The sequence below is a fragment of the Lytechinus variegatus genome, chromosome 1, assembly GCF_018143015.1.
Source record: "Lytechinus variegatus isolate NC3 chromosome 1, Lvar_3.0, whole genome shotgun sequence".
Taxonomy (NCBI): domain Eukaryota; kingdom Metazoa; phylum Echinodermata; class Echinoidea; order Temnopleuroida; family Toxopneustidae; genus Lytechinus; species Lytechinus variegatus.
Genome location: NC_054740.1, coordinates 57874944 through 57888824, shown reverse-complemented (window position 1 = coordinate 57888824; position 13881 = coordinate 57874944). Strand labels below are relative to the sequence as shown.

The window sequence follows — 13881 nt, the reverse complement described above, 5'->3', positions numbered from 1 at the left end:
GTCATACCCCCACTTGTTCTTTTGTATTTTTATTATATGAAATTAAGTTTATGCAATTTTGTATGTCACCAAGAACTAACAACTGATTAAGTGTATTAGTTATTTCTTCCTGCAAATAATTTCATCATAATGGAAACACCTCATTTTATGTATGAAGATTTTTCTCCAGAGGGAGAGTAAAAAATAGAAGAAAAATTCAAGTATTTCTGAGACCTGTTCAATGATGGTATATCTGATCAGTCTACATGGGTCAAACAAAACTAACGCTTTAGGTATTATGCCTATATTTCAAAGCATGCACATGCATAAAAATCTGCTTTATTTTTGTTTTCTTCATTTCACAAATGCTATTAATCAATGGACTGACATGCTTGCACAAATGCATTTCACAACAGCACTCACTGCGAGTTAGAGTTAATCGCTTCTCTTATGTTTTGAATCGTACGTACAGTTTACTGGATACAGTGTGCTTTCATTGTATTCCCCTTCAGTGGGCCGTACCTACCAGGGTTTGTTTACAACTGTACCAATTGCTCGGGTTTCCTCTCCCACACCATACAAAATAATGTGGTTCCCTCTCGTTCTTGTTTCGAGAGAGGTCATACCTTTTCTTGTCTATGATACTATTTGGAAGGTTTCAATAGAACATTGAAATGTCATCGCCACTGGGGGAAGTTATCCGGCACATTTTTCACGCAGGTGGGTGTGCTTAATAAGCCAAGATTGTATATTGTGCATTTTGTCCACAGATTTTGCTGTAGTCCCAGCTATTGTATACATGTTGTTGGTATTCTTTCAATGAATAAGAGTGTTTGGAAGAGTGCATTTGATTGTTCACTCTGATGAACGAGTGATTCATTTTTTTGCGATGATGATATTTGAACGATTTGTATCACAGCCTTGATTGAATCACAGTACAATGTAGGAGCTGAGAGGTTTCTTTATTCTTTAATAATGAATATTCTCTTTTTCTCTGTATATGGAATTCTTGAAATGCAGTGTTGATTTGTCTATTCAATTTCTTTATCCGATTTATTAACAAAGATTGTGCTAATTAGGTATTATGCTCATGTTTTCATTGTAAAGAAATATTAGTTTTCAATAATAAATTTACAGTTATGAAACATCTTGCAATGAGATCTCATGAATTACCTGAAACAGAAAAAAGGCATTTCCTCTGTCAGTCAAATGGTTTCCAAAGCTAATACTAGCATGGATCCCACGAAGCTTTTTGATTTTGAGGTCTAAAGGTCAAAGTCACACTGACATGTTCTCACCATAGTGACCATACCCTTCTGAAGTCCTTGTTAACCCGATAACTTTATTTGAACTTAACCTAGGTTCATATAATTTGTTGTGTATGATGCTAGCATAGATCCCAGTAGTTCTATTGATTTTTAGGTCAGAAGGTCAAAGGTGAAGTCTCCACCTTCCACTTTTCTTACTTGACAACAACTCCATTTTTCGTGTTACAGGCAGGCATATTATGTGCTTGCATTAGCAACACTCTTGTTTATTAAATCATAGAATGATTTCATTTTTTTAGGTCAGGGAGAACTCCCGATATGACCTGAAATTATTAGTGGTGTGTGGCTTGCCCAGGGGGGAGGGGGGCCAATTCCATTCATGATTGGATACCATGCGCGACCATGAGATCTCAGAAAGCACCCTAAACATGTATTTTCCATATTCTGAAAATGCACCCCTTAACAAGTATTGGCGTGTAAAACCCTACCCTTAACAAGTATTGGAAACAAAACGATACTATTAGCAATTATTCCCTGAATTGAACCCCTAAACAACTTTACAGCGATATTTCAATATTTTGTCACGGACGTCGGTTTACCTACATCATCATTGGGTTTAGTACAGTATAAATACAGAAAAAAATAAGTCTATGTTTATTCTTAGAAAATATAAAACAATCCCTGGGGGGGCCACTTACATTGATGAGTGGATACCATGCGCGACCCCAAAAACACGTAAAAAGTATGTCTTTTTCACGATAGGGCATGTTACCTACGTAACGTGATGTGATCAGGGTGTCAAAAACACAAAGATAATGAAAAAAGGGTATCTATTTCGCTAGGAAAATTTTGTGTTTAGGGTCGAATTTGCGGGGATTATAAAACAAAATTAAAATGTTTTATGAAGGATGTCCTTTTTGCCCCAACACTTCGTGTTTAGAGTCCGATTTGCGAGAGGTGTAGAAGGTGGGGTCGTACTAAACCAAATAAGGTAAATAAGCTAACGACCAAAGGACCCGTAACAATAAAACATTCCTGTATTTGTTTACAGGTTCATTTCAGGGAATATTTGCCAAGAGTATCGTTTTTTTTTAAATACTTGTTAAGGGTAGGGTTTCACACGCCAATACTTGTTAGGGGTGCATTTTCAGAATATGGAAATTACGTGTTCAGGGTGCTTTTCGAGACCCCATGGTTGCGCATGGTATCCAATCGTGAATGGACGTGCCCCCCCCCCCCCCGGAAACAAAGATTTTATGTATAAAACACACAAAACCAAACGAAATGTGAAAGGCGAACAGCCAAACCTCACCCTGTCTACTTTATTTTTCTTACCCATAGAGGCATAATGATATATTTGATCATAATTTATATTGTTTTTATCATTATTATTCATATACTACTTATGACTCTAATTAATCACTTTATCCAAATTGATCATCGTAGCAAGATATTAAACCATACATGTATATTCATGACACAATCTTGATTCCCCCCTTTGCGGTTTGCTGCCCTCTTTAGCTGAAATATGGTCAATGTTTATTTTTTGAGATCCAAGCTGTGTTAACATTGCTCAAATGGTAAAGGCTATGTTGACATTGATTCAGCAGTCTCGACCATACGATAAGGGCCAAGTCTGTTTTGTAGGTGTAGGCTTAGACTACAAATCTTGAACTTGTAATTTTTCAGTCTTGCCTCAATTTTATTTTTATAAAAAAGTGAAGTTTGAAAAATTGTTCAAGGCGAGTCTCGAACGTGCGTCAATGATCTTGACTGCAGTGAACCTCATAATGGTGTTCGAATCCCACCATGTAGTATGCCGAGCATGCTCCCCAGGGAGTGGAGAAGGTGCATACATTGTATGCGGGCTTGGAAGGATCCGATGACCGGGGTAATAATATATCTGTAAAGCGCTTAGAGACATCGCTCCGATGTATTAAGCGCTATATAAATGCGGAATATTATTATTATTATAATAACATATCGTTTTTTACCGATCGCGCCACACCAGACGTGCTGGCCGATAGGTTTGCGAGCTCCATAAGAAAGTAATTGAAAAAGCATGGCTGGCTCCCTAATTTTTTTTAGTACAAGCCACAAATTATACAATTTCTTATCAGCATTCTAATCCATGCTTTAATCCGTCTAAAAACAGAAATTCCGCAGTCTATGTCATGGACATGCCTTGAAAATAGCGACAAGCACAGTTTCAAAATGCCAGGCTGTGTCGTTTTTCCATACACATGGTATCGTAAAAACTTGAGAAATTTTCATGGCAGTCAGAGATTTCTGGCAAAGCTTCAGAAGAAATGTGGCTTTTCTGCAAAGAGAATGTACTTGCATTGTTTGAAAGATAATATGCCAAAGAAAGATGGAGAATGGAAAGAAATCTTGGATGAATAACAAACAAAAGAAATAGTGAGGAACATCCTCGACTCTTCCATATGAATATTACTGAGTTGTGCGTATAACTGTTATGTGAAAAATAAGCTTGTCTGATTTTTCTCTGATTCAAATCAACTTTGTCTGGGGTGGACTTGACCTTTACTAATACACCAGGCGCTAATTTTTTTTTAAAAACAAGTGCACACCATTTCCATTTATTTGAGAGCAGGATAAAAGAGCATTGTAGATTTTAATGCCTTGCTCACGGGCATATAGGTGCCGAGGCCGGGGATCGAACCCCGGACTTTCTACATGTATGTATAGCCAGGCGCCTTAGACTACTCGGCCATGGCACCTGCACATGGTGCTGATGTTAACTGAATGAAGGTACATAGGTGATGGTGTATTTTAATTCTTAAAAGTAAGTGACCATTATTATGACAAAAAAGTGATAAACTTGGGCTCCCTGAAACCCCTGCGGGCTCCCTAAAAGTGCTTGATTAGCCTGGCTTGCTCCCTTAAAAAAAGTAAAGGTCACGCCCTGCTATCATCACAAGCATCCTACCATCATCATCATCATCATGAATATAAGGATGATAATGATTCTGACTATGATGGTAATAATGACGATGACTATGATGATAAAAATGATGGTGGTGATGATAGCGATGTATGTTGTTTTTTTATCATCCATCTGTTTATCACAACACATACACTATCTCCAAACTTTTTACACACTTTCATGATTGAGCAAACACTCTTGAAAACTTGAGAATGAATAGGCCTAATATTCATTACCTTTTACTGACGATTTATCAGGGTCAGTTAAATTTATTTACAATTCAGTGGTGGATCCAAAACTTGAAATGGTTATGAGGCTCGACTAATACGATTTTAACATGTTTTTAAAGATACGAGGCGCAACGGTAAGCCCCTTTAATGATTTGTCACCAAAATGTTATGTTCACTCAACCATGAAAATTTGTTATCTGAATTTTGTGTGGAGTTGTGAAATGATGAATAGTAAAAAGCATAGGGACCGTAAAAGTCACCAGAAACAAATTTCGCCCAACTCTGTTTGCATGAGTTATACTGAAGGTGAAGTGGAGTTACTCTTGAGTTGATGGGCTCGTACTGCGGACTGACATTTCACCCCCTTTCAAACTGGCAAGCTCTGCAGCAGTGTATCCGCAGTGGTCTCCTTGGTATCCAAGGAAGTTCAGGTTATATGTGTGGAATCTTCCCCAATGCAGAAATGAGTGAAGTTACGCTGGAGATAGGCAATACCGTACATCTGGCGTGGACTAACTCCATTTGTAACACTCTTCTTGAAGTGGTTTGAGTACTCTTCTTTGAATCCGGAATGAAATAATCCTAGAATTTTAATACTACCCTCCAAAGTGGAGGATCTGCTGGACTCTGGAGTAATTCACTTCGGCTGTCAGTATGAAAGTGGTATAACACAACCGTAAAAACTAGTATGGAATCAGTGATTGGACTCCATGTTTTACTATGAACTTAAATTTGTTATTGCCTCGTTTCTTATTTTTCTCAACTTTACAGATGTACCTGCCCGTCGGCTGAGCCGCAGCGCAGAGAATCTGGCTTCAGGAGGGCAGACTGCCACGCTGCCACCCAACATTCAGACGGTGCGACCATCGTCACCCCAACCGTCATCAACATTCACCAGAGGTAATATTCATAAAGGAATCCTCTATTCCAAAAGCTAATGGGCATTTTCACGGTAACTGATGTTACACGGCACAATTTTACACACCTTTCATTGTGCGTATGATTATTTCTAAAACAACAAATGAAGTGTAAAATTGTGCCGTGTAATGTCAGTTACTGTAAAAATGCCCTAATGTGTATTGTGTGGGTCTACGCTTCTATCAAGGGGGGTGAGGAAAAAACAGAGAGAGAAAGATAGTTGGAAAGAGAGAAAGAAAGAAAAGATAAGGGAAGGATAATAAGAATACATGTGTACATGATAAACGGGGGGGGGGGGGGGCGACTTCCATTGATGAGTTGCTACCATGCCCGACCATGGGGTCTCAAGTATTTTCCATATCTTGAAAATGTACCCCTTAACAAGTACATGTACGTGTCTGAAAACATACCCTTAACAAGCATTGGAAACAAAACGATACCCTTGGCAAATATTCCTTGAATTGAACCCCTAGGCAAATACAGCGATATTTTGTCAGGGACGTCGGCTTTACCTTTACCTACATCCTTAATAGAACATTTTAGTCTTGTACCCTCTCATATTTGACCCTAAACACGTAGCTAGCGAAATAGATTTTTTTTTCTTTACTTAAGTGTTTTTGACACCCTTATTACGTTCTGTATGTAACATGCCCTTTCTTGAAAGACATCCTTTTTACCATGTTACATGGTTTTTTGATTGCGCATGGTATCCACTCGTCAATGTAAGTGCCCCCCCTCCGATAATGAATCAGTAAAATCAACTACTCCAATGAGCTAATGCAAGGGATACCAAATTGTTAACATTTCTAGAGATATATACTACAGTTTGTGATTATATGTAAAAAATAGGGCAACTGTACATAGAACTGGTGTATGCACTGAATGTTTACCCCAAATCTTTGAAATAATGAGAGAGAGATAAGAGTATAGTGGAAGGTTGTTGACCAAAGGCTGAACTTGAAAGTAAGACACAACACTAACCATCCCAAACTAGTTTACTGGAAACTGGTTAAGTGGAAACTAGTTTATTGTGTAATGAGAACGGTCGAAGCGATTTTGGAAGTGATCATCCAAACGGGTTCAGAAAACCACCCTGCGATATAGTTTTGAAGATTGCTTTGCCTCGTTAAGCTGGTTTTAGCGTGAGGACACAACCGTTCTTCGGGAAGTGATCTTCACACATTTCAAGCATGTGAGCTCGAAGAACTCAAACTTTGCGACATCCTTTAAGGGCAAGCTAAAATTGCATTTGTTCACCCGCAGGTACTAGGTTTGAAGACAGACATTTATCCTCATTTGTAATTAACCCTTTCTTGTACTTCTCTTAGTTCTGTTTACTTTTATGTTTTACTCTCTTATAAGCGCCTTGAGCATTTGATATATAAATCATATATATTATTATGTGGAATACCTAGTATGCTGCGGTTTCAAATTTGTGTGAAACATGTCACCCACCCCTCCCTCCCCTACCCCCATCCCTGTCATATCATCATCCTCATCTTCATTATCTTTCTCATTATCATCTTCACCATATCATCATCATGTAGTCATTATCGTTTTCATCGAGACAGATACCTACCTTTTTGAACCATATTGCAACAGCATATACATTCAAATGTGAACAGGGTCATGAGAAATATGTTAAGAATACACATTGAAGGGATTATGCTGGTGTGGGCGGGAAGGTGCGAGAAGTGTGCAGGTGATTTTCCAGTGGCATCAGGGCAGGGATGGATGAATGAACAATTGAAGGTGAACAAAGTTGAAAGATTTGAACTGGCAAGGAAAGCTAAAAGAGGTGAAACATGGGAGTTTGAGTGAACCAACTCTGAAGAGAAAGTGAGGGAGAGAGTGAACTGAATTGGGAAGAGAAAAGCTACATGTACCTATGAAAGATATACAGAGAATAGAGACAACAACATAAATCCAATAATCAATACTCTCTCTGAGGTTCGTAGTAATGCGCATGAGCTTGTCCTCAGTCTATACTCTACTCCCAGCATATTGTTATTCCTTTCTCCCAATAAAAAAAGAGAGAGAGGGGGGGGGGGGGGATGACGAATGCTGCTGGAATGTCCCCATTCATCCTGAAGATGAGTCCTTGTGGTGTGGGTGTGTGTGAGTGTGAGTGGGGCTGTCAGCTGGGGCCAAGATATATTGATCATTTCAGTATGAGTACCTCATGAGTGAGTGAGTGATTGTCCCGTTGCGTATGCCATGGTAGGGGAATATTCATGATACAGGCCTATGTCGGTCAGACATCTACTCATCAAAAGGTAGGGTATTATAGTCTTTGCCTTGAATGTTGTTCTTTCATTGGATTTCCTCCTTGTATATTTTATACATCGGTGTGTTTTAATTTATGAGTGATAGAGCTTGATTGCTTTATATTTGCTGGCAAATGAATGAATTTGCTTGTTGGGTACAACATGAAGACCTACATTTTGTTCCATTAGTCATGGACCATCAATTAGTAGGTGGAAATGAGAAAGTATTATGTGCTGTACCTTACGTAGAAGTGTGTACAGTGAGTAAAGCTAATAGTGCTTGATTGTTTATTATGAATAAAATTTACCATGGTTAATACATGATTTAGATATTGACCAAATTTGGGGCAAAGAAATATCCTATGGACCACTACCATGACATATTAATCCCTCTTGTCTATTATTCATGCATTGATATGATTTTATGAAATACTGTTATGTTTTAATATCCGCTGCTATTTCGTCAATTGTATATTTATTTTGTATTTCTTTGCATTTTTGTTTTAACCAAATATTGGCAGATGTCAGTGATGTTCTCAATTTATTCATTCATTCAATTCATGTTTGTGTTGATATTGATAATAATAAATACTAGAAATACTTGGCTAGCAAGAAAGTTCTATTATGATTTTTATGTGAATTTTTTAAAAATATTTATGTGAATGGTTTCATACTTGAACATTTCATTTATTTGAATCTATTTTCCTGGATTGTCATTTTTTCCCCAAGCAATTTGCTTATAACAACGTCACTCCTGCAAACTTTGAATATTTGGTAGTAGATCATAATTGTTTAGAATGATAATTTTCATTCCATACTGTTTTTTCTTCTTTATGATTTGTGTTCGTGGCATAAAACTGTAATCAACATATTATGTTTATTACATACTGAAAAATGTATACAATTGATATGAATGCAGAAGAAAAAAAAATCAAAGCAAAGTTATATTTGAAGTAACATTACATGTACCGTACCTATGAGGTTTCTATCTGAAATACAAATAATTTAAGGAAACATGATCATCATGATTTGTATAATTGTAGACATTAATTGATTGTGCATTTGCCCTTGGTTTAGGCCTATAATCACCGAGAAGGCAATCTTTTCGTATACTTTTGCTTTTATTTGGGACATTCAATCTGCAGAGTGTTTGTTCTGATTTTGAATTATTTGCACTCAGCTCTGTCAATGTTTGATTTTCATCTTGAACTGCCATTCAGTACTATAAGCCTGTGGATTTGCCTTTTTGATGCCTTGATTCATATTATTTTATGTCATTTTGTATTTATTAAATTTATTAATTAATTAATTAATTTATTTATTTATTTATTTATTATTTTATTATTTTATTTATTTATTTGTTTATTCATATCTGATTAATTTATTTGTTTATTTGTTTCTTTATTTGTAAAAAAAAAACAGGGAAGCCCATTCAACAATATATTGGTATCCCATGGGGCCCTGTGACAATGTACATAACATTATTGAACAACATTATATCATAGTCACAATATATTGTGTAAACATAATGCTTAAGACTAAAATGGCATGTCAAGATCATTCAAATCAATCAACAATTTTTGTATGTGTTTATGTCACACACACATACAACAGACAGAAACCAATCATGTAATGTGACTGTATAATGCTAGCCGTGATGAGTAATGATCCAGTTTTCATGATGTGTCTGTCTCTTCTGCTGTGTAGTATTGGTGAGAACTACGACTTACCGGGAAGTTGAAGTTCTCCTCTGTCCGTCCATCATTAATATTTCATGAACACGCATGTGGACAGATTGAACTATGGCTACATCGCAGTGGTCCTGCAGCACGTACTGGTTTCTTACACACAGCAGGTGTGAAAATGGGAATTGTATGTGTGCTGGGAAAGCAGCAGGAAAGAGGGAGAGAGAGAGTGGAAGAGAAGGTAAGAGGGAAAGGGAGGAGGGGGGGGAGAAGATTTGAAGAGGAGAGAGGGAGATGCAGATAGAGGAAAGGAGGGTAGAATGAAAGAAAGAAAGAGAGAGAGATGGAGAAAGAGAGAACGGGAGCATCGTAGGAGGAGGAACAAACAGATATGTACCGGTCTATGGTTGAGATACAGAGTCAAGAGAGATGGACGGAACTACATGTAGGGGGAAAATATTTTAAAATAAACAGAAAAAGGAGAGTGACAGAAAGTAGGGTAAAGGAGGGAGGCATGTAATTGAGGGGGGGGGGCGGTTACTGCAAAGAGCTACCAGCATAGAGCTACCAGCTCCATGGTTAATGAGAGTTGTTGGGAGAAAAAATGGATAAGAAAGAGTAAGAATGCAAAAATGGTGAGAAGAGAAACGAGGCAAGCAGGGGATCTTCCGATGGAGGTTGAACGCACTTGGGCACGAGAAGCATCGGTATGCATGTTCCCTGGCTAGTATCAGCTTGGAATGATGAAGTGAAGAGGGAGAGTGTGGCGAGTTTTCTCGGATTGAAGATGAGTGGGGCGGCCATTTTGGGGGTTGGCTTGACATCCAAGGAGGATGCAATGTTGTGAGGATGTGTCTTCAATATGTAAGTCGTCTTTGCTTTTTGTGATTTATTTACTGATTGGTGAGATTTGTTTTACTTGTGAGTACTTGTTGGGATGAGGTTCTCACAGCTGTAGTAGGGATGGAGATCTGGTAATGATGACGTACAAGCATTTCATGGATATACATGTAGATTGAATGATAATGGAATGAATGATGATCATGAGACATGATCATTATGATCAGCGTTGAAATTTTTATTTTTAGGGAGCCATTCTGAAAAAATTGAGAGCCATTTTCATTTTTTTCAACGCATGGTTTAGCATCGCAGTTAATCTTGCTTGTTTACAAATTCATTTAATGATTATCATTGATTATTTAATTGATATTTATTTTTTCTTCATTGTTATTAATTGTTAAAAGTCAAGTCCACCTCAGAAAAATGTTTATTTGAATCATTAGAGAAAAATCAGACAAGCATAATGCTAAAAATTTCATCAAAATCGGATGTAAAATAAGAAAGTTATGACATTTTAAAGTTTCACTTATTTTTCACAAAATAGTTGTATGCACAATTTAGTCACATGCAAAGGAGAGAATTGATGATGTCCCTCTCTCACTATTTCTTTTGTTTTTTTCTGAGTCATATCGATTATTTTGAAAACCGGTGTTCGACAGCTCTAATTCGATCGAACATCGATGCATCGAATATTGAAGGCGGGGAAAATTTAGTCTTTTGTTTTTGCGTCGATGCGATGTGCTTTGCATATGCACTACGCACTGACGGTATGCGCTGGCGTTGGCCGGGTGAGCGTTGCACAATCAGATGACAGAGCAAAGTTCGTTTGTATTTTCCATGATCACAAAACACACAAAAAAGGCCGGGGACCAAAGCAGAATTCTTCCCAAAATATCTTCAACAATGATATTTGCAGATGACAACATATAAGTTTAAAATGAAACAATAATAAAGACATGAATCACGCAGAGTCGATCCGAATGATTTTCGGTCGACTAGCATTCGCAGTCCATTCACCAGCCCCGTCCGCAGCTCCGTACACTCACTCTCCCGAAACGACAGGCGTGCTTGACGTCAGCGCCAGCAAACAATTGCAATCAACGGAGAGCGCTGTAACTTGCCTGAGATTGTGTAGTTGGATCCAAAATGAGCTCCAAATAAATTTATGGGAATAAATATGTAATTTTCTCTGGATGGTCATTTGAATTGCTATTCAATGCTGATATAACGATTGTGAGGAAAGATTGTGGAATATGAGTTATGACGATGTTCGAGAATTAATCCTGATAATGACAATCCAGTTTTTTAGACGCAATTGAGCATGCGATCAAAATAAATACGAATGTTTCGAATCGAGCCCTAAATTCATCTAAATTAGTACGATTTAACAAGATTTTATGGTCATACTAAGAATATTGACGATGTCAGCAAAGTATGTTATGTTCATATGGAAGAAATAATACTGGGATTATTTCTATTGTTGTTCCATCTCTGGACGTCTCCTCCAAGCTCCGAGAAAATAAGCACAATGCGCATGCGTGTTTGATGACGTATGACATACTTTCCCATTCATGAAATCAGAGCCCAAAGTTGGGCACAAACTAGCTTCAAATTGATGGGAAAAAATATCAAACGCAATTTTCTCTGTTTTGTCATGTAAAATGTTATTATATGGTGATATTACGAACTTGAACAGAGTTTTTGCATGTAGACAATGTTCGAGAATCAATCCTGACGTGATGATTATTTTTTTAGACAAGTGCACTAGCTCGACTCAAGAAGTCAAGTCGATCGTCATGAGATGTCCGCCATTGAAAATTGAAACGAAATACGTTTCACATCAAGCTCTAAATTCATATTAATGATTATCATATGCAAATTATTGTTAAATATTACGATTAAATAATGTTCTATGGTCATGATTTTAATATTGTTCATGAAAGCAAGATTTATTTTACGTTGATCGCGTCAATTTCCGGCCATTTTCTGGTTTGATTAAAGAACAGTACTGTGCATGCATGATCGATGGCCATGACTTCCATTCATGAATTCATCGTGCATAAATTATCTCGGCACGAGCAGACGAGTAAGACTCGAACTATGATCGAAATAAACTTCAAATTAATGGTGAATAGCATCATAATTACTCATTCGGTTTCATTTTGGGGGCAATAGAAATCAAGTAAGTAGTAGTAAAGTTGGACATTACTGATATTTTGATGATTGATTGTGTAAACCAAACGAATCGGCCGGCCGACGTATTTTTTTTTCGATGCACCGATTTTGCAAAATCTGCACCGGTGTTCGATGACATCGATCGAACACCGATTTTAAAATCGATTCGACTCAGGCTTAGTTTTTTTACTGTTTGATTCATACAATATTTCAATTTTTACAGATTTGACAATAAAGACCAACTTGACTGAAACATAAAATGTTAAACAATAATTCCACATGTACAGGGCGAAAAAAAATTGTTTCACAGGGCAATGAGGAGAAAATTAGAATAATTCATCATTCATATAATAAAATACAAAAGAAATAGTGTGTGATGTCATCAGTTCCTTCATTTGCATACCGATTAGGATGTGAATATACCGTAACTATTTTTTAAGAAATTAAGCGAAACTTGAAATTGTCTTTCTTGTTTTCCATCCGATTTTGATGAAATTTTCAGTGTTGTGTTTGTTGGATTTTTCTCTTTTTATTCAAATCCACTTTTGTTTGGGGTAGACTTGTCCTTAAATGATCATTGAAATTATTGTTGTTCATTTTACATTTATTGTTTGCATCTCATGTATTAGAGGGGTACTCTGGGCTGAAAATATTTATATCTAAATAAGTAGAGTAAAATTCACAGAGCAAAATGCTGAAAATTTCATCAAAATTGGATAACAAATAACAAAGATATTGAAGTTTAAAGGTTAGCAATATTTTGTGAAAATAGGGGCTGATGATATCACATACATGTAACATCCCATTTTCCTTTTTCTTATGTTATACATGAAATCATAATTGTTTCATATTTTTATCAAACATGTGTCTCCTTTATAATGAAAATCGTTGTAGCAATGAAATGCACAATTGTCAATCCAACTGCGAAACTGACTTTGCCTTGTTAAACTGGTTTTAGCGAAAATTAAGAGACATTCATTTTCACGAATAACCATTGTAAAACAATACAGCCTTTCTTTGCTTTGAAACTTTGTGACATGTATATTAAAGCTTTTTTAATCATAGATATCATATCCATAATGCACCTTAAGAAAAAAAAGCCATTTCCTCAAACACAGGAAGAATTGAGTTGTCTTCGTGCACTTTATAATTATGTTTAATGCATCATGTCAGCCACACATGTCTTCCATTTGCTCTATATATACATGTAGATCAGTCTGTCTCATTCAGCTGTGCAAATAGCCATAGTGAGTCATTTTTAAGCACCAACATTTTAGCACCTGGTATGGGACCATACTTTATAGCTGAACATAAAAATAGTTTTCATAATAACTCTGAAAGATAGGCCCTATCGATTATTAAAAAGTAAAGTGGTATAGTTAATTCGCTAAACTTTAAACTGAGATGGTTTTTATAGAGACAGGCAGATGGAACACTGACATTAGTAGAGCCTGCTTTTATCATTCTTTTCTTTATGAAAAAAATTGTTAATTTGTTGGCTTGAATTGTTATCTTTCCAAGAAACAATGAACTATATTTTTATGTGGATAGATATATTCTGAAGTAGAATAT

The 13881-nt window shown here is 36.7% G+C and overlaps 1 pseudogene; it reads left to right on the top strand.

The window, feature by feature from the left end:
- The window catches only part of LOC121418095, an 87849-nt pseudogene that overhangs the window by 25473 nt on the left and 48495 nt on the right, over positions 1–13881 (top strand).